The sequence below is a fragment of the Temnothorax nylanderi genome, unplaced genomic scaffold, assembly GCF_030848795.1.
Source record: "Temnothorax nylanderi isolate EJ_2023f unplaced genomic scaffold, tnyl_v1.0 TNYL_tig0146_pilon, whole genome shotgun sequence".
Classification (NCBI taxonomy): Eukaryota; Metazoa; Arthropoda; class Insecta; order Hymenoptera; family Formicidae; genus Temnothorax; species Temnothorax nylanderi.
In genome coordinates, this window is record NW_027249208.1 from 435,548 (window position 1) to 447,557 (window position 12,010).

The following is a 12,010-nucleotide window of genomic DNA, read 5'->3' on the forward strand; positions in this document are numbered from 1 at the left end:
TGACGTATGTATATCTGGACATACTGTAAAATAAATCTGGATAAAATAGATCGTGGAAATACATGTTCTAAATGGAGTATGCTAATTAAACGTTTTTTGCATTATGTTTGCGCAGCAAACGATGTAATTCGCAGCAAATTGTGTACTATGTGTGATATTTATAAACCTTGCACGCGCGGGGTTTGCAACAATTCCGTACTAAATTCAAAGCATAATTTGTGCTGAAAATTGATAGGATCAAATGAAGAGGATAATATAGCGTGGTAATATTCAAAATTCTCGCATACATATATATATATCTGTGTCAGCTTTAGTTTAGGGTTGGAGATACATGGTTGCTGACCTTTCGAGAAGGATAAGGACTTGATTACGAGCTACGCCGCAGGTGTTTTGGAAGGAAGTATAACCCACGCGCCAGTGAGATAACGTTGTTGCGTTTAACGTATCATGACCATACTGGTGGCATGGAAGTTATCTTAATACGAGTAGTCAGCTTTCCTCGCTTTTCTCGCTTGCATAATACAGCAATCGGACGGATGCCGCGCTTTCTGCAAGATTCGCGAATTTTTAACGAGACGGGTAAGGTTACGCTTGCCGGAACTCGCTCGCTTTGCGGAAATTAAATATTGCAGTTGCATCTCATTTTCTTTCAGGCGGACTAAAAAGTATCTCGACCCTGATTCTCCCGCTCTTTTGTTCGGATCGACTGACTTATTTTCCAATTTTTATCTCGAAATACCGCGCTGACGATCTAATTAAGGGATTTAGTATGGCAAACTGCGAATGCGAACTGCGGTATACGCGCGTTGTCTGCAGATTCAATCGGTCGTTTCAGCTACGTGCATTGCGTAACGTGTCGGTGCACCTGAGAGTTGGTATCTCTACGTGTTACATGATCCTCTCGAATACACTGAGAAGCATAACACGACGCAATTGTATTCCGGCAATTCCAACGTGCTCTTGCTCCGGTTGGGCACAATCCTATATTGTATCGCGCTCGTAACGCGAGATTGCGATTCTCCTGCCTCGCGTGATTATTATTTCGGAATTAATATTTACCGGCGCGCCCCCAACACGTGTAAAAATTGCATTATTGGATCTTATTAATCAGATATAATATAGCATTGAAACATTTGATGCAGTATCATAGATAATATATAACGCGTATATATAAAAGCGGGAAGATTGTTGCATTCTACCTACGTCAAAACATATACGTGATCTTAATACGTATTTAATGATCGTTAATTATTAATTTAATTTTTATATGAGAATACCAGCAGTAATATATATTTTAATAAAATAAGCGTATCTGAAATATTCGACGCAGTGTGAAAATGCACAATTATTACGTTAATGAAATCTGTAATAGAACTTAATTATTTGCAGAAGGTATATATAACAAAGTGTAAACTAGAGTGTGAAGTGAAAACTAAGTAAAATTATATGAGGGTTTGGTTGTAGATTTAGGGCTACCTGGAATTTTGTGGGCGTTTAATTTTGCGCTTGATAGGTTTACCTAGTATATTAGAATTAGAGTATATGTTAGGTAAAGCGTTGAGCCACCACAACCCGCGTCATTCTGTGGCTTGGAGGTAAAGCGAAATAGCTGAACGTAATGAACATAATTCGTGTATTTATCTTTAAGCCACAGAATCACATCGGATTTCCGAGCTACATATGTACATAAGAATACTATTCTTTCATGCCGTGAAAGAACATTGGTTATTCTAAACTCTAAAAATTACGCTTTCTTTTATAAATGTTTATTCTTACATCTTTAAGAAGATAATATTGACCGTGCTTCTAATCTACAATCTTGGAAGAATAGATGATTTCTATTTTTTTTATCTGTAAATCATATACTGTAACGTTTTAATTCAAGGCTATACATATTACTATAGTAAAATAAAATGTCACATAAGATGGTCCCTAAAGAAAACATCTGACAGTGTCGCGGAAAAGCTTATTCTCTTTACAGCGATTATAATCTATATTATAAAGCTTTGTCGTGAAGCTATCAAAACTGATACAGTTAATCTGATTTTTATGTTAGAATTTTACGAGAATCTCCTTTCTCTCCATGGCGCCATTAGACAGATTATCTTTCTTCGGAAAATATTGGACAGGCAAACAATACCACCCTGCTCCCTGAATCGTGACTGAAAGATGGCGACTGCTCTAACTCGCAGAAACGGAAGAGAGTATTTTCGTTCCGCTTGCTGCCGTCATCGCTACGAAAAGTACAAGATATAAAGGTCACGCATCTCACAAATACGTAGGCTTGAAGCACTTAAGAAAATCCGCGATACAGCACATCAACCATAGATAATGCCAGCAATGTAATTATATGATTACATGCTCTTTTTAGATTTGATATTTATAAGAAATGTTTTCTTTCTAATTGCTTTCTATGATATTCTTTTAGGTTTTAAAATTAATCGTACTATTATAGCAAATTTCACAAATTTAAAAATTTACCATGAAAAATGACTATTATCACCTAATAAAATCAAGATAAAATTGATGGCAAAAGCATAACGGATTCTCTTTCTCGCAATATACATACGATGTTAAAAAACCAAGAGAAAAAAACTCTGCAAAGACATGTGAGACAGCATTAAAAACTTTCTTCACCAAAATGGTGAGCAAATACAGAGGCTGCCAGTTTTGTCATCGCTTACGTAAACCTCCTCGGGCGCTATATTCAAAGGACCGAACCCGGTCGCCGATTTGCGCACCTATTCTCGACGCGTGCCTTTGATGTACCGACGATGTGTCTTCGCAAATAGTTGATGCAGCATGACGCAGTGGAACTCTATTTCCACATTTCGCGTTTAGCAATTTACGTCGCTATCTACGACTACTTCGCGAACGCGAGCATTTATTTAACCAGCCTCCCATTTCAGCCTCGGCGTAAAGTATGCGCTGATGGAGTACCGGGAAATGGTCGATTATTTAAGATGAAATTGAACATCTCAGACATTTTGCGTCGTCAACAAGAACGTAAAACGAAAAGTGCAATAATGAATAAAGAGTACCGCAGCTATAATAGCGATAAAAAGCATAATAAAAAAAAAGATGATCTAAAAGCTGGAATTTTATTGTTAAAGAAAGAAGATAGTCGACCATCAAATTCATGCTGGATATATAGATATTAGGGAGCACGCATAGAGAGAAATTCTCTTTATTAACGGTCCCACGCTTCGTCAGAACGGCGAATATCCGTGTGTATAGCCACGTAGTTTGTTATGGTTGTCGCATTGTATCGCGGCGATGTACAGAACAATGATATCTGTCGATGGAAACAGATACAGAGGTGTCCGAAGTTGGTAATATGTATTTAAATGAGGAGCTGGCTTTTACGTCACGTCGCGTCGCGCGTCGGCGACGCGTGGCGTTATAGTTCGATTGCGCGCACATTATTATGTGTCTAAATTGGTGAAAGGGCCGAGTTTAAAGAGATAGTCGTATGTCCATTTTCAGAACGATACGTTCTGTGACCATATTGTAAGGTATATATTCGCTTGCAGTCCGCGTTTGTCTCGCGCGGTAGTTACGTGCCCTCTTTGACATACCTAAACGCGGCTTCTGTAAATATGCATTTGCAGCCTCGAATAATTTACACCATCCAGAATTTCGAGCAAAGCTACAGTTATGCACGCTAGGTTTAATCATGCAATATCGACATTGTTTGAAATTAACTTTCAATATTTTTTAATCGAAAATATTTATTACGTATTTTATTCTGTCTCTGCAAATGCGCCAGTTATTTCAATATTCGTTATTCGACTTTATAAAAAATTAGTCTAAAATGTACACTTTTTAAAAATGCTATTTTCATGTATTTATTGATTAACAACAATTTTATGAAAATAATTCTTTGCATACAGTCGAATAATTAATTGCATCGATAATTGTTATGTTTTAATTTATTAAAAAATTTTATGCCCTTATATATTAGATTTTAATTGTAATTACCGCGATGGAAATAATAATCAGTAATACATGCGTCCTAGTAAAATAACAAAGGATACGAGCTAGTTTGAGTTTAAATAAAGATGTAAAATGAAACGACAGTGCATGGAAAAAGTAGACTGAGTAAAACTGACGCGTAAACGCGTGAAGAAGAAATGTGGAAGTCAAAGTCTAAGTCTACTACTCTTTACATGACGACGCACGGTCGTGTGTCCCAGCCGGCAATGCTCTCGCTTCTGGCTCTATCGATTTAGGACGACTCTACTCTACGTAACCGCGACAACCAGTCGGCTCGTATACACACAGTCTCTCTTCCGCGTTATGCCTTTTATTACATAGTCACAAAGAATCTTAGGGTTTACGACCGCCGATGCCTAGTCATCGTCTTTCCGAACTTCAAACCGCGCTATCTTCATTTTGTTTTGCTTCACACCTGCTGGCGAATCGAGCTTACATGCAGTTGAAGATAAATTGTCTACACTAACGAAAAGATTAATTAATAGAAACGTCTATTTCATACGCGGTATATGAATTGAATCAATATAGTTAAATAATCATGAACCATTCATACTGTTCTTTGCGTCCCACAGTTGTCGGTTGTTGTTTCGTAAGCCGTAATGAGTTGTAATGGGATTTAATCGACCACAGCTCTGTGCATGGTCGATTCTTATTACAGCTCATTACGAAGTTGCACGTGCAATTCTGTGCAGGCCGGCCTCGGCACGCGGCGCGGCGTGATGAAGCGCGCGTTAGGAGAGATGGCACGAAAGTACGCGAAACTGTCCTTGACGCGCCTATCGATTTTCTTGAGCATCTTATTTGAAGAGCAAAAACATATTCTCAGATTCGGGAATTCACTTTTCCTGTAATCTCACCGGTCGTTGAACTTAAACTACTTTCGTAAAGGGTATGTATGTGTAGCTGCTGTTTTCATTAAATATAAGCATCGAAAACATTTTAGGAACAAAATGCCGCAACATAATGCTCTTGATAAAATTTTAAGGCCGCTATAGAAGACATAAAACTAATAGGACTCTCAAAATAAACTTCAAGCGGCGGACCATTATTAATTCAATGTTTAATGTAAGAAGTTAAAAAATTGTGAAATAAAAATGATCACCTTTTTACTTTGTAAGATATATAAATACCGATAAGGGGATGGCTTCTCTGCTAATCTCAGATTATAATATTGTTTTCAATGACATGTTTTCACTTTTGTTAATCACCGAACACAGATTATAAATATATAATCAAATTATTATCGAGAAGAAGTTTGAGATATATAATCATCTTCGATCTGGATTGCGTGCTGCGAAGCTCGGCCGCGAATTTGTTCGGGCTTTCTACGTAAACGGGAGTTATGCGGGCGTCCGTAATATATATGTGCTTCGCTCTGAATAATAACGGACTAACGAAGAGCTAAAGTGGAGAGATGCGACGCCTACGCGAATGATATTGTGCTGGTAAAGTCAATGAGATGTAATTGACTGAATTCAGAAGTAATAGGGTGTACCCATGTTGGATCTCTAACGAAGATCGAGTCGCGCAATCCAAAATCGAGTGAGATTACGTCACTTCCCTGATTCGCAATTCGTCGCCACCGTATAATAATGTTGCGTAATCGAGCCTGCAATGTTCACCGAGCGAATTATATTTCCGAGTATATGGCTGGGAAGAATGAAGAGAGAGAGAGAGATTCCTGCGAAGCGGTGACGCGGGTATAATTACGCGTCTAAGCGAAATAAATACGGCAAAAGCTGTCTAGGACGAATTTGTTACGGAAAAGCAAATGCGCGCGGCGTTGAGAAGATAACAAAAGGATGTGCGTACCATTCCTAATTTGAGAGTGGAATGGTTATTGGCCCCTTTATCACAAATTCAAGAAATTATTCAGAAATTGGTTGCGCCGTTTAGCGGTAATAAGCCTACTTTTTCTATTATTAACAGACGTAGGACGGATATTATTGACACAAAAACTACGCGACGCAGCGACGTTAGGATGTGACAGTAAAATTGACGTTAAAGTCGAATAATGTCTCACGCGATACCGATCGAACGCTTCTTCAATCATCAATGAATTATGTCATATTACCCGTCACCGTGGCGAAATGTCAAGCAAGGATGAGTTCTTTTGGTGAAGAGTGAATGATTTGACTTTTGCGTAACACTCGAAAATATCACTGTAGATCCAAGAGTGTGTTATTTATTTCTTAACACGCATATGTCTAGAAATAACATATTTGACTAAAGCTCGTTTTATATGTTTTGTTACGTGTTAAATTGACACGTTTAATCGTATTAAATTAAAAGTTAATACGTTCAACCATGTTAAATGACGTGATTTAAAACGGCAAGAAATGTGTAAGAAGAGCTTCAGTTAAAACAACACACTTGGATTTGCAGCGATGTCGCTTGATATGAAAATCTCTTCGCGCGAAGGAAAGATGCGAAATGTATATAGAAGCATCGAGATTATCTTGATTCAGGGTTAATTTAGTTTTAACAAGGTCAGAGTTTATACGTCCCGGAAGATCGAGTGATTAGGGATAATAGCGAATCGGATGTGAGAAGTCAAGTGTTCGGTTCGAGACGAAGTTCAATCGAAATGAAAGAATCCTTTTTCTCTCTCTGACACTGTTTACATTACATTATTTTCACGATTACAAATATTACATCTTATTTTATGAAAAGAAAATCGATGGTCGATATTATTTTTAAATTTTCTTCTCTCTATTGTCTCTTTTTATATCGCTACTTGTTACATGTATTGAAATGAGAATGGTAATTTGTATTAATGACTTTTGCAGGGAGCAAAATCATTAATTTGCAAGTAGAAATTGATGATATGACACGGCTTGCTCGCATTGGTGAATTAGAGAAACGACCGTAAAATAAATACATAATAATATCGATAATATTATCATGTTCTGCTCACAATACACATACATAATAGTAAAATAAACACGAAATGTTATTTCGCATCTGTTAACACAAACTTCATTCGTGATTTAACGTAATCTGGTCTCTCGTTTTTTGATCTCGAAAGTTTCGAGTTCTTAGGAATATCTTTCTTCTTAATCAGATGTCGGAATTACGGAAACCTCTCTAACGAGATAAACACCGCTAGACATGGATATTTTAATAATTAGTGAAGACATGATGTTAGATGGAACTCGTTTCAGCTATCTCTAAATTTATAACTAGCTCTTTAAAAAATTGTTATCGTTAGCGTGTTCATCAAATGTAATGCAATTGCTTCTTTTATGTTAATAGTTAATTAATAAATAATGCATGATAGTTAGTCATGAGAGAATTTGGCTGTTTTCATAAAACATTATACATTATACAGAATATTCCACAAAATTATTTCTTTTATCATTTAAAATAGCAAATTTGGAAATTTTTTTAGCGAGAACGTTAACAGACATTGTTTATCACATTTCTTCAACTTTAATTATATTAATTATGTATACGACAGGTTTTTAAAAATACGTTGGTATATTCATGTTTCACATATTGCAATGTACGGACAATTTGTTGCGTATATATGGATTTCACGTTCACATAATATCGTACGAAATAATATCTTTATTCACCTGCCGCGTATGCTTATCCTTTCAGTTTTTAATTTTTTTTCATATAATGCATGTAATGCGATACTTCAATTTTAATGTTTTTTTTTACGGAAAAGAGATAATGGGACATAATTTTATCAGTGGTAATTAAAACTGTATTAAACGAAATAGTAGCTATTTCAATATCTTATTGTTAGCGTTAATAATTATGTATTTGTTTAATATCAATACTTTAAATATCTTTGTGAACCAAATTTCAAGAGAATATGTAAATATCCATCGATTAGTTTAACTAAACTTTATTTTAATAGAAATTTATCTTGAAATTTAGTGGCCAGAATATTTACTATAATATTAGATATTTAGATAGTAGAGAGCTGCAATTTTTACTGTATAGTGAGTATAGTCAATAAAGGATATTCGTGAGAAAAGGATAATCTATATCTCACTATATAAATCTTTTATTTAGTTTTCGTCATTTGTGTGGGTCAATAAATTGAAAGGTTAAAAAAAATGAGATGTAGAGATGCTATTAAAAGAATTTTATGATATTAGAAGAGTAACGAAATATTCTGCGTAATTTAATGTTGTGACGCAAGTCAAAGGAATAAAATTTTTTTCAGTAAAAATTTCCGGGAAAAGTAGTATATGTATTTTCTAATGACAATACTGAAAACCACGTATTAGTTTTAAACAATTAATCATATCTTAATTAATTACTTAACAATATAAATAAGTAATTGTATAAGATAATAAATTTTATAACATTAATTCAATTGATGTAAAAAAGGGATATAATTTAATATTTATTTTATTAGATTTTCTAGAACGATTTAACTTATTTCTTCTTTTCATTTGATAATAAATTTTGTTGTATGCATGCACGGTGCATGTAGATATATGACATTGCATATTAACAACTATTATTTAAAAAATTGCTTTTCCGTGCTGTATTCTGTAATTATAATAACTGAGTAGTGTGAGAGTAAAAAGCGTTTCACACACACACACACACACACGGAATCATTGTTTTATTCTACGAAGACTAGAAGACTTTCAACTAATTTTCTATTTTATCTCTCGAGCTTTGTCTTTATGATTATGCTTTGTCATATGTAAAAAGGGGGCCAAATGCAAAATTCAGAGAATCTTTGTGGAACGGTAGCTTATAAGATAATTCTAGGAAATAGGAAATCCGTCCATTCTATACATCTGTCCTCATTCATGTTCACCATAAGTTTGCGAACGCCTTGATATTTTCTCCTTCTCTCTCTTTCTCTCTCTGTCTCTCCCCCCTCTCTCTCTCATTCGTTCTCCTTCTCTCTATCAATATACATAAATTAAAATATTATTTTGATTAGTACAAAAGGAACAAAAAGTCCCTTAAACAAAATACGATTTTTCGCCTGCGAGAGATTGATAAATCGTTTCAAGCAATCAAATAAACAAATAAAGCATTAAGAAAAGTGACATGCCCATTGCTGAATGTGCGTTACTGGCAAGCATTTGCACAGGAAGAATTGTTAGCAATAATCAAGAGGTTGACGTGAGATCCATGTTTAGAATAGATCCGCTTCTTACATTAATGCCAGTTAGCGATAATAATCTTAATGTTCTTTGTACTAATGTTTCTGTTGTAATACTAAATGCATCCAAAATATATAGTCAGATAATATATATAATATTCATATAATATTACATTTAATAAATAAAACGAGAAAAAGGAGAAACGATAAAACTCCACGTAAATATTGATTCTGGGTCATCTCATTCGTGCATTATGTCTTCTTAGATATATGAAAGGAAGATTTTTATGTCAAGCACATATTGCAAGAAGCCCTTATTTGAAATTTCCATTTATATAGATGCACAAAGATTAAAATAGCTGACAGCGAGAGAAAGAGGAAGAAAAATTTCGATAAATTAGAACTTAGAACGGATGTTTATAGAACAATTCGATATCTGTGGAAATTTATTGAAGTACGATTAAAAATTAACGAGCCGAAAATTTGTTTTCCCAATTTTTATTTAAAATAGCGTGAAGTTGACTTTTATTCGTGCAATTTAGGTAAACTTTATGTAACTATTAGCGTTAGGGTTGTGTAGGAAGAGAGCCAGAATTGGTCAATCAAAGTCACTTGAACAGAACTGTAGTGCTGTCGGTGCAACAGATCCGTAAACAAACGCGACTCTCGCGATCTACGCGTCACGCACACGTGGACGTCCGTCCTCCCTTTTCGGTCCACGCGAGAGCGTGATCAAGAGCAGTGCAACACGCGCGGGTGGGAGCTTTTCCGTTCGGGTTGTAATGTTCTTATTACTTACTCGCTATATCAGACGAGGGTAGCAATCTCTCACAGGAACTTTGCTCCTTCTTCGTTTCTCTCCCGACTAATTGCGCCAGGAAATCCCTTCCAGTAAAGAAAGAGTGCCCTTCGCCGAGGACACCGATAGGCTGAGAATAGTCGACAAGACTGACGGTTTCTCCCTTTTTTCTCACGATCGAAAGCGCGACGCGTCGATAGGGGTGCGAGCCGATCGAGATACGCGTTGGTCGTCGTCGTAGGGTTGTTTGGAGCGAGAATTTTCGCGGCATCGTACTCGACGCGAGATTACTTCTCCCTACGTATACGCATGATCACCAACCCCCCTCCGCCTTCCTCGGCTGTCCTTCGCAGGGCTTTTTCTACGAGAGTTTGAGAGCGGAGTCGATTGGAAATGGAAATCGACGACGATCGACCGTCGCTACCCGCGTCGCTCGGTCGACTGACTGGTTTGACTGGACTGCCTCCCCGTACACTCGGAGATTTTATTCCATCCCCACCAGAATACGCCGGCTCCCTCTTCCCGACAAACCCCATTCGTGACACCCACTCGCGATCCGACGTAGATGCTCGGGGGTGCGTGAACGTTGAGGGCGAACGCAAGCCTAGTCGTTGACCATGTAATTGATAGTTGACCGGTATCATCCAAAGATCAATTAAAGGTCTGTTCCTTCCTACAAAAATAATTGTCTAAAAAGAGCAATGTTGGCTTAACGTTATTAACAGTGTTATTGACAGCCGATCTTGTCACCTGGATAATTAAAGAGTTTTTTGTTAAAATACAATTATTTTACGGTGCAATAATTTTACCTCAAATTCATGATCGTGTTGTAATTCCAGGGTCATGCAATATGCTCCTGAAATTATAACACGAGATTGATTAAGATTGAATTAGTCATACATTTATATTTAATTATGCTTATTTTTACAGAAATAATTATTGTGTTTATACGTTTGATTTATATGACTGTAGCTCCTTTGAAACAATCACCATAGAAGTCAACGGAAAAAAAGAAATGTATGCACCTTTGAATATTGTTCTTATAGTGTAAAGTTTTAAGCCTTATAAACCTCTCAATTACTTGAGCCAAACTCTTTCATGTAACTAATGACTGTGCCCAATTTTAGCACCCAAAGTACTTACAGGCAAATTCTCACTACCTATAGAGATATATGAGAGGACTTACGTCTTCGACTTTGTTGAAGGCTGAGAGTCTCACAATGTGCCAGCATTTGAAAAGTTTCACCTTTATGATAAAAAGTTCCAAAATTCTTATATCAACTAGTGAAACATTTCTTATTTCTAATTTATTTATCAGTAAATAATTATCTCAGATTTTTAAATTAAATGTTAATTATATTATACACTACACAATAATTAAATTACATTTTAATAATTTTCTTTCTTGATTATAGTTTTTTTTTACTCACTTAAACTATCTGAAGTAAAGTTTGAAATATTCCATCTTCAGGATTGCGATATGATTGATAGAAATATATTATATTTCAAAGTTCTGAAAACGGTGTGCTAACTTTGCGAAGATATATAGGCAAAATTTTCCTCGCTACGTCAACTACGTACATATATCGCGCGAAAAATTTCCCTCGCTCGCAGACACACCAATTTTCAAGTTTATGTTCAAGGTTACGGGCGAAATAGCGGTGTATTTACGTCACGAACATCGATTCGCGGGCGTTCGTTGACCCACCTAATTCTAGGCGATCGTGAGCGGTATCATCGTCGGTTTCGTGAGCCGCGGGGCCGGGCGGTCGCTAATCCGCCCACTCGCGGATCGAAAGACCTTGCCTAACACACCTTGTATAAATCCTTCGTGGCGATTATCGTTATACCGAAAAGAGTCTCCCAATGGTCTTGCCTTTTCCCTCAACCTCGAAACATCGACATGATTTACCGGACACAGTCGGCTATAGTCCGTTTATATAGTCCACGTCATTTCTTTTCCTCGGATACGATCTATCGATCACCATTTCAAGCGGTTTAAAGATTCGAGATACTGACGGGCAGTAGGAGTGTGCCCGTCCAATCGCACGACGCGGATTTTCCACCGTTACATTCTCTCTCTGTTGTCGCTAATTAAAAAGTTCCGCCGAGCTGCACTAACGATTCGTCGT

At 36.5% G+C, this 12,010-nt stretch overlaps 1 protein-coding gene and 1 long non-coding RNA gene across 2 annotated transcripts in view; both read right to left on the minus strand.

Moving 5' to 3' along the window:
- Positions 1 to 10,335, minus strand: part of LOC139777368 (calcium/calmodulin-dependent protein kinase kinase) — a 71,361-nt gene extending 61,026 nt beyond the window's left edge. The window contains exon 1 of the mRNA XM_071714753.1: positions 9,879 to 10,335. The gene's annotated coding sequence lies outside the window, so the exon portion shown is untranslated. The remainder of the gene's footprint in view (positions 1 to 9,878) is intronic.
- A 371-nt stretch (positions 10,336 to 10,706) lies between these two features.
- Positions 10,707 to 11,755, minus strand: LOC139777373 (uncharacterized). Its single transcript, XR_011719336.1, has 3 exons — positions 11,309 to 11,755; positions 11,065 to 11,124; positions 10,707 to 10,734 (listed from the first exon to the last, which is right to left on the minus strand). It is a non-coding gene; the product is annotated as an uncharacterized lncRNA (long non-coding RNA).
- Between the last annotated feature and the right edge of the window lie 255 nt (positions 11,756 to 12,010).